This window comes from Macrotis lagotis, chromosome 6 (assembly GCF_037893015.1).
Source record: "Macrotis lagotis isolate mMagLag1 chromosome 6, bilby.v1.9.chrom.fasta, whole genome shotgun sequence".
NCBI lineage: Eukaryota > Metazoa > Chordata > Mammalia > Peramelemorphia > Peramelidae > Macrotis > Macrotis lagotis.
Window position 1 is genome coordinate 106,733,782 of NC_133663.1, and position 15,463 is coordinate 106,749,244.

At 35.1% G+C, this 15,463-nt stretch overlaps 1 protein-coding gene and 1 non-coding gene across 6 annotated transcripts in view; one reads left to right on the top strand and one right to left on the bottom strand.

Annotated features, from left to right (window-relative positions):
• The window catches only part of DIAPH3 (diaphanous related formin 3), a 543,832-nt gene that overhangs the window by 515,394 nt on the left and 12,975 nt on the right, over positions 1-15,463 (bottom strand). Inside the window, exon 1 of one of the 5 annotated variants that reach the window (XM_074191779.1) lies at positions 1,335-1,396. The exons of the other annotated variants lie outside the window; for them this stretch is intronic. The gene's annotated coding sequence lies outside the window, so the exon portion shown is untranslated. Of the gene's footprint in view, positions 1-1,334; positions 1,397-15,463 lie in introns of those variants that run through there. 5 annotated transcript variants of the gene reach the window in all.
• LOC141492434 (U6 spliceosomal RNA) lies at positions 2,436-2,542 on the top strand. Its single transcript, XR_012469904.1, has one exon. It is a non-coding gene; the product is annotated as a U6 spliceosomal RNA (small nuclear RNA).

Consider the following 15,463-nt stretch of genomic DNA (forward strand, 5'->3'; position numbering starts at 1 on the left):
GAGTTGATGGTGTTGGAACAAAGACTGAAACACATTTTTTGTTATTATTATTTGGGGGAGGGTGCAGGGCAAGTGGGGCTGGGTGGCCTGCCTGGAGCCACATAGCAGGGTGATCTTTGGGTGTCTGGGGCTGGATTCGGACCCAGGTGCTCCTGGCTCAAGGGCCAATGCTCTGTCTGCCACCCAGCCATCCCTACTATTATTACTATTTTATTTTATTTTGGGTCTTTTTTTTTTCTTCTTTTTGGTTTTTGCAGGGCAGTGGGAATCGGGTGGCTTGCATGTCACATGGCTGGGTGATTATTGGGTTTACGAGGCTGGATGTAGACTCGGGTGCTCATGGCTCCAGGGCTGGTGCTTTGTCCATTGCACCACCTGGCCATACCTATAATTACTACTATTTTTTTTTTAATTTTAATTTTTTTCTCTCCCCTTTACTTTTTTCACCCAAGCAAGTCTATCTATATTCATGAGAGGGAGGGGTATTTTGTTTACTTGTAAACAAGAATATTTTATTAATGTAAAAAAAAACATTTGTACAAAATGAGAATAAAAAATAAATTTAAAAAAAGAAAAAATTGCTCTAAATCATTAATTATTAGAGAAATGCAAATTAAAGCTTCTCTGAGATTTGGAACTACACCCAAAGGGCAACAAAAATGAGCATACCCTTTGATCCAGCAATACCACTACCGGGTCTATACCCTGAAGAGATGATGAAAAAGGATAAAAACATCACTTGTACAAAAATATTCATAGAAACCCTGTTGGTGGTGGCAAAGAATTAGAAATCAAGTAAATGTCCTTCAATTGGGGTATATGTATGTCATGGAACACTATTGTTCAATTAGAAACCAGGAGGGATGGGAATTCAGGGAAGCCTGGCGGGATTTGCATGACTGATACTGAATGAGATAAGCAGAACCAGGAAAAACACTATACACCCTAACAGCAACATGGGGATCATGTTCAACCTTGATGGACTTCCTCATTCCATCAGTGCAACAACCAGGGACAATTTTGGGCTATCTGCAATGGAGAATACCATCTGTATCCAGATAAAGAGCTGTGGAGTTTGAACAAAATATAAGGACTATTCCCTTTAATTTGGAAAAAAACAGATATATTTATTGTCTGATCTTGTTATCTCTTATACTTTTTTTGTTTCTTCCTTAAGGATGTGATTTCTCTCTCATCACACTCAATTTGGATCAATGTACAACATGGAAACAGAATAAAGACTGCTAGATTGCTTTCGGGGGGGGGGATAGGGTAGGGAAGACTGGGAGAAAAATTAAAACTCAAATAAAATCTTTAAAAAAATAAATAATTACCTAGCTGTGTGGGCAAGCCACTTAAACCCATTGCCTTGCAAAAAAATCTAAAAAGAAAAAAAAAAGAAAAAAGAGAGCGAAGTTAAGAAAACATCCAAACAAAAGATTTGATCCTGGAAGATTTTCAGAAGGCTCCCTAACAAGGCTGAATAATATTAGATTTTCCTGAAACTGTTTTGGAACTTGGCAGTATTTGCCTTGTATTTTGTTCTGAAAAAATTTTCCCCCTCTCTCTCAGTACAGCATCATACCTTTTGAAACCAAGTATAAATATTTAGAAAATATATATATAGCAAGTATAATCTCCCTACTTTTTCCAAGATCATTAACAATGTAAGTCAATATACTGACAGTAAAATAATACATTTTAAAAAAAATTTTGCATTAATTATTAAGAGAGAAGGCTGGTAAACATTTTTTGTAGATAATCTTTTTTTACAACTTTCTTTTTCAAATATGACAGAATACATTACTTGTTTAATTTGGTAATAATAGTTTTTTGAGATAAATACAGAAACATGAATTGCCCCACCTCAAAAAAAATTTACTTGGATTTGTAATTTAACATTGCCACCTACTAGATACTTAATTACAATAAAAATATAAGAATCACTTTATCACTATGACACAAATCTTTTTTTGACACAAATTCAATTTCTGTGGTAACAACATTGCATTAATGGCATAGATAAATGCCATCTATCATTTATCTTTATTCTAAGTTAAAACTATATTGTACCATCTTGATATCATTACTTTATACCACTCATTGATAATTGCTTACCATTAATAAAGAATGATTGCCAAAATACAAACATAAAAGAAATGACTTCTGATGTTTATAACATTCAATTTTTCAAAAACCGTCTAACCTAATAACAACAATAAATATTTCCTTTGTTTTATAAAGATGTTTAAGTTAAGCACCTTTAAAAGAACATTTGCTGAAGTAGTGGGATGTTACATAGAAACAGAAGCTGGGGGATTCCTTTCTTCCAGACCCAATATTAATGCCACCTCCTACACAGTCTCCCATTCCAAGGATCTCTCCCACTGTCAACCCCCTAATCCCTTTAAATATTCCATTAATAATACCTTGCTGTGCTCGCTTCGGCAGCACATATATTAAAATTGGAACGATACAGAGAAGATTAGTATGGCCCCTGCGCAAGGATGACACGCAAATTCGTGAAGCGTTCCATATATTTTTAAAAAAGAAAAAAATAATAATAATACCTTGCTGTCCACTCTAATACAGGTTTAGGTTGCATGACTGTCCTGCTATGGCCCCTCCCTTTGATGAATTATAAAGTTCTTGAATATAACCTCTATCATTAGAAAGGAATATACCCTAGAGATATTTCTGATCCAGTTACAGACCAAGAAAATAAAAGCAAATATCACAATAAGGCAAATGACAAGAATTTTATAATAGTCTATTAAATGTGTAGTATTATTATAAATGTACATTCCCCAATAAATGGCCATCTGTAAAAATAATTTATTGCTAAAATACTCTAACCATTATCTCAGGCTTTTATAATTTGTCATCTTTTTGCCACTGAAGAGTCTTGCTTCAGTGTTGATGGCTGCTAACTGATCAGGGTGATAATTGCTGAAGGCTGAGTTGCTGTGGCGTTTCTTAACGTAAGATAACAATGAAGTTTGTCAATCATTCACTTGTACACTTGTTCATTTGAACACTTAGAGGCCATAGTAGTGCTACTAACTGGACTAATTTCAATATTGTTGTGTCTCAGGAATAGGGAGCCCCAAGAAGCAGTCAGAACACACAACAATTATCAATTCAGTTCCCTATCTTATAGGGCACAGGTTTGTGATGCTCTAAAACAATCAAAATAGTAACATCAAAAATTACTGAGTACATTTCATTGTAACAGATATAATAATAATAATATGAAAAAGTTTAAAATATTGCAAGAATTACAAAATATAACAAGAGACAATAAATGAACACATACGGGTGGGGGAAATGGCATCATTAGATTTGCTTGATGCAAGCTGGCTACAAAGTTTCAGTTTGTAAAAACAAAACAAAAAACATCACATCTGTGAAGCACAATAAAGCAAAGCACAATAAAAAGGTATGCCTCTTTTAGAGGTTCTCAAGCATGTAATACTCTGCTTTCCTTATATACAAAAAGTATTTAATAAGTGTTTGCAAATTCCAAAATACAATGAGGAGTATGAAGCTCCATTTATACAGCAAGTTTCCTCCATATATGTGAATCCACAAACAAACACAATTGAATAATATGTGACAGCAAGGGGATTTGAAGTCAGGTCTTCCACTATCAAACACCCAATGATCCAAAAATAAGCAGACTATAGGTGAGATGCAATGACCTCAATTTTGAGATTCAGTGAACTTTTTCTTATCTGGAATAAGAGAATGAAGTATCTCTGTTAGATAAGTTTCTAGGTATAATAGAGGTTTCAAAATGTTTTTGATCACACAACCTGCTCAATTACAAAAAAAAACCTTAAACATACCAAATAGATATTTTACTAAAGTCATATAAATTATAAATATAAATCATATACAAAGATAATATATAATTGTATTAATTATGTACATTATGAAATACAAAAAAGATTTTTAAAGTATGAAATAAAGATAAAATAATGTTCATCCTAAAGTCAAAAGGGATACGATTCTACTGGATTCTACTGAGTAAAGAAGTGATCTAATCAGAAGTACAATTCAAGAGAATCACCTTGACAACTGTGTGATGGATGGATTAGAAAGGGGAGAGAAGTGTGGCATTTAGGAAGCATGGCAATAATGAAAACAAGAAGTGAGAAAAGTTTAAATAGGGTGATAATTGTTAAGAGTTGGAGATCTGTTGTGAAAATATAACAAAATTTGGCAAATGATTAGAACAGGTAAAGTGATCGTAAAAAAGGTAAGACGATGATCCCAATGTTGTAAACCTGGGTGACTGAAAAGATGATAATGTCCTCAAAAAAGAATAAGGAAGTTTGGAATTGGGGTAAGTTTTGAAGGAAAAATAAGATCTGACTACAATCTATTCATTTTCATATTCTTGGGAGACTCACATTGTCCCACCCTAAAAGAAAAAGGTGGGGGGGGGGGTGGAGTTATTACTTTTGGGTCACTGCCACAAAACATCCTTAGAAAGGCAACTGTCAGTCACCAGGTAATACAGAAAACAGAGTAAATATACTTTTGGGGGGCTGAGGGAAGGTGAGGTTCCCAATGGCATAACCAGAGCCATTGATATATGTGCCCAGGGAGTAATTAGGGGATAACTGCCCTGAAGGGTCATATCCTGGCTCAAAAAGGGCAAACTGCGAGTTTCTGAAGCAGAGAGAAGGTACAGAGACCAGGTGCAAGGAGGAACAAGAGTAGGTGTGATTTTATTAGATTCAAGCCCCAATAGAGAAGTCCCATGAGACTAAACTTCCTAACCTTTGATTGTTATCATACACCCCATGGGGGTTGAGTAGGTCCTCACTTCGGAGAATACTGACATAAATATTTTTGATCTTTTTTTGTCAAAGCATGGCTTAATCAAAATCTCCAAGGTCATTTCCAGCTCTAAAAATTCTATGAATTCCAGGTGCATCATCAGTACACCCAATAAAGCATTCAATTCCTAAGCAGAAGGGGGAGGGGTATGTTAATAAACATTTATTAAACCTCTATAGGCAGACACTTAATAATTACCTAGCGTTGTGGCCTTGGGCAAGCCACTTAACCCCATTGCCTTGCAAAAAAAAACTAAAAAAAAAAAACCTCTATAGGGCAGCTAGGTAATGGATAATGCCAGTGCCAAAGTTAGAAAGCAGTTATCTTCGTAAATACAAATCAGACAATTGCTAGTTGAGTGGCCTAGGCAAGTCACTTCTGTTTGCCTCAGGTCTTCATTTGTAGTTGGAGAAGGAAATAGCAAAACATCTGTGCCACGAAAACCCCAAATTGAGTTCACAAAGAGTCAGACACAATTGAACAACTCTACAAGCAACTACAAGTCACTATACTAAGCACTGGGGATTATAGGGTGGGGGTGGGGGGTGGAGGGAAGAAGGAGGAGAGGACAGTACCTGACCTGAAAGACTTTATAATCTAAAGGGAGAGACAACAAGCAAACAAATGTGTCCAAACAAGCTTTATACAACATAAACTGGTACTAAAATTAAGAAGAGACTTGCAGATGAAATTTTAGTTTGTATTTGAAGGAGAGAATTCCAGTCAAAAGACAGCATGAGAAAACATCTGGAGTCAAAAGATGAGTGTCTTCTTCATGGAACAAGATATGTCATCATATCAAAAAGTATATGGAGGTGACTAGGTGGAGCAGTGGATAGAGCACCAGCCCTGGAGTCAGAAGTATCTGAGTTCAAATCTGGCCTCAGACACTTAATAATTACCTAGCTGTGTGGCCTTGGGCAAGCCACTTAACCCCATTGCCTTGCAAAAAAAAAAAAAAAGATATAAAGAGTAAGGTACAAGAATACTGGAAAGGTAGGAGAAGACTAAGTTATGAAGGGCTTTGAATGACAGAGGATTTTCTATTTGATCCTGGAGGTGACAGGGAGTTACTGGAGGTTACCGAGTAAAGAGATGGTGCACTTTAGGAAAATCAATTTTGTGGCTAAACAGAGGATGGACTGAAAGGGAAGAGACTTGAGGCAAGCAGTAGCACTGGGCAATTGTTGATGAAGGCCTGTACCAGAGTGGTGACAAGGTCACAAGGGAAAGGAGGACATATTCATGAGATGTTGCAAAAATTAAATTAATAAGTTCCCAACAGATTAGACATGGGATGTATAAGATACTGAGGAGAAAGTGACCTCCTGAAAGCCAGAGGGGAAAAAAGTATCAAGGAGAAGAGGATGATCAACAATGTTAAAAGCTGCATAGTAGAGGAGAATGAGAAAAGATCATTGGATTTGGTGATTAAAGATCATTGGTTGCTTGTTGTCTTGGGGGGGAGGGAAATATTGAAAACTATCTTAATATATAATGAGAAATAATAAAATACTACTATTTTAAAGAGAGATCATTGGTAGCTTTGTAGAGAGCAGTTTCATTGAAATGATGAGGTCAAGCAATATTGTAAGGGGTTAAGTGAAGAGAACATCCTCTTTAAGGAGTTTAAGGGTAAAAAGGATAGGGTTAAATGCTTTACAGAAATCTAGCATTAACAATATTTCTGAGTCTTTAGCATTTTCAAAAGCTATTTACTTACATTATTTAACTGGATTTCCATTATTACCAACCTTTTTTTTTTAGGTTTTTGGCAAGGCAAATGGGGTTAAGTGGCTTGCCCAAGGCCACACAGCTAGGTAATTATTAAGTGTCTGAGACCAGATTTGAACCCAGGTACTCCTGACTCCAAGGCCGGTGCTTTATCCACTACGCCACCTAGCCGCCCCTATTACCAGCATTTTACAGATGAGGAAACAAGACTTGGAGAGGCCAAACAAATACTAATCATGAGAGATGGATTTAAACTCAGGTCTCTCCTGACCCAAAGTCTACAACTTCCATTACAGCAATACATCCTACCTGTGATGAAGGAAATATGGGACTTACAGTAAGAATACTTTGCTAAGTCAGTTATACTCCCCTAGCCTCAAATTCCTTATTTGTAAAATAGATTGTCATATTGACATACTGTCATGCTCAGTTTTAGAAATCTGAGCTATTTGGATCACATGATCAAAATGGTAAGTGGGTGTCTTCACAAAATAGCAAAAAATATTTCAGATCTTTAGCAATTAAAATTTTCTTTAGCAAGAAAAAGACAAAACAGGAAATCTCCATATTCAGAAATACCCCAATGGCCAAAATATAGAAAGCTCTCACTTAGAAAACCTGTTCTGCCCAGCTCTCCACATTCCAATTCACATCCAACACAAACAAGCTAATGTTCATGCAATGAAGCCTGGACTATGAAAAAAAAAATCTATCCTATTCTTTGAAAGCAAATAACTCAAAGCAAACTCAATACAACCTATAACAGAACAATGTTCAGCCAGAACTAGGTAATGGAACTAAAATAGAAGTCACCACAATACAATTCTAAAGAAGAATTTTCAGGGAGCTATAAGGCAGCTGAAATTGTCTCCCCAGGGATTAACACAGTATCTGGAACACAGTAGGCACTTAATAAATATTTGCTGAGTCTTCCCAAGGAGTTTTCATATCCCAGAACCATTTTCACTCATAAATTAGCCTTGAGAGGAATATGATCATATAAATATTGATACACACCCTCAGTAATAAACAAGTACAGACAAACATACTTCATTTTATTATGCTTTCCTGAGCTTCACAGATACTGCATTTTTTACAAATAGAAGGTCTGTGGCAACCCTGCATTGAGCAAGACTCTTAGAACTACTTTTCCATATGTTCACATCATGTCACTGTGTAATGCTTTGGTAATTCTTGCAGGATTTCAAACTTTTTCACTACTATTATTATTATTATACAAATGGAGATTGCAATTTTTGATGTTATTGTTGAAATTATTTTGGGACACCATGAACCATGCCCACAGAAGATGGCAAACTTAATTGACAGAGATGTTCTGTATGCTGACCTTTCCACTGACCCAGCCAATCAGCAGTCATCAATGAGGCAAAATTCTCCAGCAACAAAAATATTATAACTCATTCTGATGATGGTTATCATTTTTAACAATAACGTGTTTTTAACTCAGGTATATACATTTTTAGACAGTACTATTATTATTACCCATTTAACAGACTACAAGACAGTGCAAACATAACTTTTACATGTCCTAGGAAACCAAAACATATGTGTCCCTTGCTTCATAGGGATATTTACTGTATTAAGATCTGCCCTAACAGAAGCACAGGGACCAGGGCACAACCTTAGGGGTTCATTCACAAAGGCACATGTTTAAGATCCAATAAAGGAGGCAGCTAGGTGGCCAGTGGGTAGTGCACCAGCCCTGTAGTCAGGAGGATGTGGGTTCAAATCCAGCCTCAGACACTGAGTTGTGTGACCTTGGGCAAGTCACTTAATCCTATTGCCTTGCAAAAAAAAGTTAAAAAATATATCCAACAAAGGAGACAGGAAGGGTCAAATCAGTGTTATAAATGAACAATGCCATGAAATCTTGGGAAGGAAATGGTGATGCAGAAGGCAGGGTAGTCCACAGTGCTGAATACCCAGATAAGGGCAAGAAGAATGAGGACTGAGAAAAAGTCATTAGGTTTGACAATTAAAGAACAATTGGTAATTAGAAAGAATAGTTAATTTGGGATCAAATGGAATAAAAACTAGAAAAACACTTTTGCAAACCTTAAAGCATTATACAGGGAATTTAGGGTTTATATTTTTGCACTTGCAACCTCACTGCCTTGCATTCTTGAGTAGGCACTTAATGTCTGTAGAACTGAAAGACTAGATGTTAAAAAGGCAAGTATGCTGTATGAGGATTACTGTTCTGGAATAATTAGGCTAAACATTCTCCAGGGTCTTTTCCAACCCTGGGATTCTGAGCTTCTTCCTGCCACTAACTGTCATTAGAAACTTAATTTTGTTACAAGTCAACTCACTGAATATTTATCAAGCCCCCACTATGTGCCAGGATACAAAACCAGTCAATAAACATTTATTAATGGCCTTCTACATGCTAGACACTATTCGCCAAGCACTGTGCAGGGATTCAAAGAAAAACAAAAAAACAAACAAGTTCTGCCCTTAAGAAGGTTACAATCTAAAGAGGGAAGACAATACACAAAAGAAAATAAGAAAGGTGAGGAAAGTCAAGAAGAAGGCCAGAAGAATGCATTGGACCTGGCAGACCTGGGCTCCCTCCTTAAATATTGGGTTGGAGTTCAGTTTTCAGTCTGAGGTGGGGAGATGACAATGGACAAAAACAACTATGATACAATAATTTCTGGGAGGGAAAGCACCAAGGAGGAACTGGAAAGATCAATGAAAAATCAATAAAGCATTTTTTTAAGGTTCACAATTTCACATACAAAACTTTCTGTTCTTTATACCTAAATTTTTTAAATTTGTGTTTGTCAAGTTCAGAACAAAAAAAGGCAGGTTTTAAAAATAATGAGTTTTAGTATAATGGCTTTGGAATGAATATTTCTAGCACATATAACACTGCTACCTAATATCTGCGTAAAGAAATAAGAAATAAATACCTAGTCCTCAACTCTAAAGATCTTCCTTATGAGCTATCACTTTTCTACTGATTTAAGTCTTCCACTTACCACTTTTTCTAAGATAACTGAGACTTTACCAACTTGTAAAACAAAAGCATATATATATATATATATATATATATATATATATATATAATATGTGGTATTTTTAAGACTATGTGTCTATGATTATGAAATGAGTTTATTAAATCCTTAGAGCTTTCATACAAGCTTAAATGCTTAACACCTTTACTACCTTCAGAAAAGAACCCTACTATTGACAGGAGAGTCATTTTTACTCAGAAATTTAGTTCAAGAAGACAAAAGATGAAGGGACATAACTGGAAACTAGAAGAAATAAACTTCCAAACAGGCATTTAAAAATAGAGTATTTTTGTCCAAATGCATATGAGGTGGCAATTTCCACTATAAGTATGTTTGCTGAAATAATTCTATAACGAACTCTGAAGACACTCTCAAATGGAAATGTTACTACTTGATCCAGGAATGCAGGTGTAAAAAGAAAACAGCGATTAAAAAGAAATTACAACACAAAAGGAAGTGACATAGAAGTTAAGAAGAAATTAAAGAAAAGCCAAGTGGATTGCTAATTAATCTTGGCAGACCAGCTGCCAGGTTAGGAAATCCGGAAAAAGAAAGAGCCCTAAATCTCCTTAAATCCCCTCAGGGTCCATGGGAAGGATGGTAATTTGCGAGTTGCCCAAGTACCCAATTGATGAGTCTGCCTTCTGGGGAGGGTTAGAGGGTCTTGGATTCCTGATCTGGGTGGTCTAGGATGTTGTTTCAGCACCTGCATAACCTAGTTTGCCTTACCAATGAGAATGTGGCCAAGGTGAGACTGGAGGTCAAAGACAGTGTTTTAACAGTGTTAAAGGGAAGGTGACAATTTATAAAATTTTCTTTCCAATTAATTTCAATATTCCCTATGCCCATGGTTCTCTGTATCAATAATGTTAGCAATCTATATCAATATTTTAGTCTCTTTAAGCCCCTTGCTTAGCACTGACTCTTACATTCTTGACTTAATTTTTTCAAACAAAATTGACTCAGAAATGAAAAGACTGTCAATCCAGGTATTATTCAACATCAGATAATGTAGTCAGTTAACCTGACTCACTTTACAATTATGTTTCATTTGTTCATGAGTTAGAAATTTCCTACACAGATGTAGATTTGCAACTTGTCTAATTCATATTGAGAGCAGGAAGGAAGGGTTAAGTGATTTGCCCAGGATCATATTGTAGTAGTTAAAGTTGAAGACCCAAGACTAGACTTCCAAACACATTCGCACATTGACTCTCATCCAAACATTAGAACTAATATTTAAAGACTAGTAATCCACATACATTCCACAGCATAATTTAGATAAAATTTGGAATGAACTGTATAACCTTTCTTCAAAATTGATTCATCAAATTACCTAGTACCTCTGTCCTTCTTTAAATTACTAGAGTTTTCCTCAATAGATTACATTTTACTTGCAAATGTCTTTGAAATTCTACCAGGATCATGGGGCAGTTTTTAAAAACTTAGTAAGATAACTGCACTTCAAAGTCAGCAAAATCAAACCCAGAAATTGAATACAATTATCATCAGATTTACATTTCCACTGTAGCTGGAATTTGACACTCAAATTTTGTTTTCCTGCACCACAATTCCAAAGGACTCAAGAGGAAAAATGCCATTCAATCCCAGATAAAGAATTTATGGACTTAGGCCTTTTTTTTATCCTTGTTCCTTCTCCCCCCCCCCATTTGATTAATTTGAAATGTTTTTCTTAACTTAATATTCTAATGAATTTTGTATTTCTCACCCTCTCAATGAATGGGAGAAGGATAGGAGAAGGAGAGAATCTAGAACTTAATGATATAAAATTAAAGGGGAAAAAAAGTTTTGTTTCATCCTGTATCTTGACTATTTAATTTTGACTGTTCAAATGTTCTAGTTTTGCCCAATTATCCTAATTACCCTGCAAAAATATTATTTAGAGGTTTGTTTTGATTTTTGTTTTTGTTCTTTTGGGGGGGGGTTAGCAGGTTTCTACATTAAGTAGAAACCAGTCATTTTATAAACACTCTTCCAAGGCAGTCCAACAAGCTACAACATATATTATTATGTTGTAATCAATGACTAAGTCTAAACAAACTTCTTGTTCACATTTTTCATTTGGCTGAATGGCTCCACGTGGCTGTGTATATAGTGTTTACAGTAGACACATAACAAAACAGGAAGATTTCTGAGTGCATATATCTATCAGAGAACCTCTTGTTCTATTTATGAGACCTCAGATTCCAAAGAATCAAGTTTGAGAACATTAAATAATATCCACAAATTAGTTAAGACCAATCCCATTAATTGTCTAGCCAAGGTTTCTAATAGCCACTCTTTTTTTCTACTTCTACCTTTGTTTGCTCTTAAAAAAAGAGGAAAACAACTCTGTAATTATTAAATATATTTTAAATTAAAAATTCCCTTGGAGAGGCTAGGTGGTACATTGGATAGAACACCGGCCCTGGAGTCAGGAGTACCTGAGTTCAAATCCAACCTCAGACACTTAATAATTACCTAGCTGTGTGACCTTGGGCAAGCTACTTAACCACATTGCCTTGCAAAAACTTAAAAAAAAATCCCTAATAATGGATTAGAGCAGTGGTTCTCAAGGTGCTATCTGGGTTCTCTTAAGGTCCCCAAGACCTTTTCAAGAGTCCTCAAGGTCAAAGCTATTTTTTGTAATAATACATTTTATTTTCTTATATGGCAAATATCAATAGATATAACCCATACAAATAAATGCTCTTAGAGGGTAGGTCAGAGCGATTTTCAATCACTTTTAAGAATATAAAGGAGAAGGGGCAGCTAGGTGGTACAGTGGATTTAGTTTTGGCCCGGAGTGAGGTGGAACTGAGTTCAAATGTAACCTCAGACACTTAATAATGAACTAACTATATGACCTTGGGCAAGTCACGGAACCCCATTGCCTAGGAAAAAAAAAAAAAGAATATGGAGGAGACCTGAAACCAAAAGTCTGAGAAACTTTGAATTGGTCATCTTATCTAACAGGATGAATAAATAAATAAATATTAAAACCCAAATCAGCACCAAGACCATGAGTCAGGGTCAAAAACCAATTAGAAGTACAAGAATCAAAGTAGTGTGGCCTGCCATAATGACAGCCAAGAAAAACCAGAACTGGGCTACATTAGATTTAAACTAAAATATGTGCCAATATTATCTAAATTTTCAGCAAATAATTTTGTATTTTGGGGTGTGTGTGTGTGTGTGTGTGTGTGTGTGTGTGTGTGTGTCCATATACTATCTCTCTCTAAATCAAGTATATCTGAGTTTTTTAAAGTCATGTCTCTTTCCTACTAAGTACTTATAATATGTACATGAAGCAACTTAAATAACCAAAGGTGTAATTTTCATCAAGGGGAAAGTAATATCATGTACATATATATGTCATTATTATATACATGTATATGAAATACAAATGGAAAGATAATTTGTCTTGATCAGTTGGAAAAAAATTCCTTCAAAAAGGCAAGAAAAGAAAGTAATGGTTTTTGAATGCCCAGTATTTTATCATAGGATCATAGAGCTAGAGTTGCAAAGAATTTCAGATTTACATGATAGTTTTCATTTTAAATTATTCCATTATCAATTTTTTCAATAATAATGAATTTTGTTATTTTGTCTTTAATTCGGTCCATTTTGGTTTTTAAAAAAGTTTAATTATAGAGACAATGTTAAATTTGCTAATTAACTATCTTTAAGATGTCTTCTAAGATTCCTTCCAATATCAGAAATATTAACAGTGGTCCCACCAAAGATCCTGTCTTTCCTGCGTCATTCCACCAGGCTTACTGGTTCTGTTTGTACAACAGTTCCACACAAAATCTAGAGGTATCTAACATAGAGAGGCCAGCCACCCCAACCAATTGACACTTCCTGGATAGATAATCAAGCTATCTGAGCTGAAGCACTAAGGCATAAGAAATAAGAAATAGCACAGATTAGTCAAATCAAATCACCATGATCTCTCCCACCCCAATGGAGACAATCCAGGACCTTGAACCAAAAAGCCCTGAGATTTGGCCCACATTTGCACCAGTGATTTCACTGATTAAAGGGAACTCATAAATGAGCAAACTCAATCTTCCATTGCAGTTCAGCACCTTCTCTGTGTCTTATAGTCTAAGAAACTTGTCTAAAGACACTAATGCCCTATTAGTGGAATTGTAAGGTGACCCAGACATTCTGAAAACAATGTCCAAAAAAATTACTAAACTATGCTTATCCTATGACATCACTCTTAGGTCCACAAACCAAAGAAAGGAGAAGGCCCCATATGTGTCAAAACATTTGTAACATTTCTTATCACAGGAAAAACCATATTTTAAAATTCATTACAATAGGGATAAATATAGGACTAGAAAAGCATTGGTATAAAGAACCCTAAGTGGAATCTAAAAAGAAATTTGCTTTTTACTTTGAGAAGGAAATAAGGTAAACAGGAAGCTATAGAGAATAACTGAACAATTTTAAAGCCCTTTAGAAACATGTTAACATACAAACATTTGATACAATAATTACAAATCACTCTTCTGATCATTAAGCTTTAAGGAAATTAGTCCAAGTTACTGAAGCATAAAGTAACAAAATTGAATGCACTTAAAAATACTTTAAAATTTAGTGGCTGTGTTGTTTCAGTCAATTCTGACTTTTTATGGTCCCATTTAGGGATTTCTTGGCAAGGATACTATAATGATTTACCATTTCCTACTCCAGCCCATTTTACAGATGAAGAACCAAGGCAAACAGAGTTAAGTGACTTTTCCAGAGCCACAATTAGTATTTTGTCAGGTCACAACTGACCTCAAAGCTAGTTCTCTATCTACTAGCTGCCCCATAAAAACTTAAGACTGTCTACCAATTCCATAATTAGGTCAAATTAAAGAAAGTTTACTGCAAAGGAAAGTCAATATTTATGGAATATTTGAGAACCTATTAAGCACCTCAAAAGAAATAAGAACAAGATTTTTAAAAAATGACTATTAGAGAAATCAGGAAAGATTTCAATATGTCTTTTAAAGAACAAGAACTACACCAAGTGTTCCCAAATAATATAATTGGTCATTAACTGGTATTTCGATGTTATGATCCCAGTAATTCAACTCATCTAAACTTCACCATTAATAACATCCACACAATATGCAATTTGAGAAAATTAAGCCCTTTGGCTTAAGATGTTTCGGTGACTTATTATTAATAACAGAGAAAGGCACCTTTGGAGATGCTATTCAAAGACTAGTTCATACTTTGATCCTCAATATCCCGTGAAGTTAAAAGGTTATGTTTAATCTATATTTTATAGATCTAAAAGTCAAATCAGTTTTGGAAATCAACAAGGAAGACTGCAGCAGATAATTCTGTAACCAATCTTTTTTTGTAGTTTGGAAAATAAGAGTTAGAGATAATTACTGTAATGCAAACACTATACATGTATTTAAAAATGTATGTTACATATAAAAAACAAAATTCATTTAAGACAATAAAGATTCTAGGATGCTGCAATAAAGTTATTCCATAAAGCAAAGTTATTCAAGTCAACAACAACAAAAGCATAAGAATTTCAACATTCTATAAACTGAACAAAGATAACTGAAGAAATTCTCTTCAGAAGCAATTCCCACAGTAATCGAATGGAAATGTAGAGTGTCACAAGGATGTACCTCTGTTTTCTGGAACCAAAATTGAAAGTATCTATATAGGTTGCTTCAAGTAATTAAGTTAGTTTCAAATCAAGGAGCCCCGTACTCGTTTTTACCCATAGGCTCTGTTATTTTCAGTTCAGTCCAACTTCTTTTTTGACCCCATTGAGGAAAAGAGACAAGCAGGTGAAGTGACTTGCCCAGAATCACACA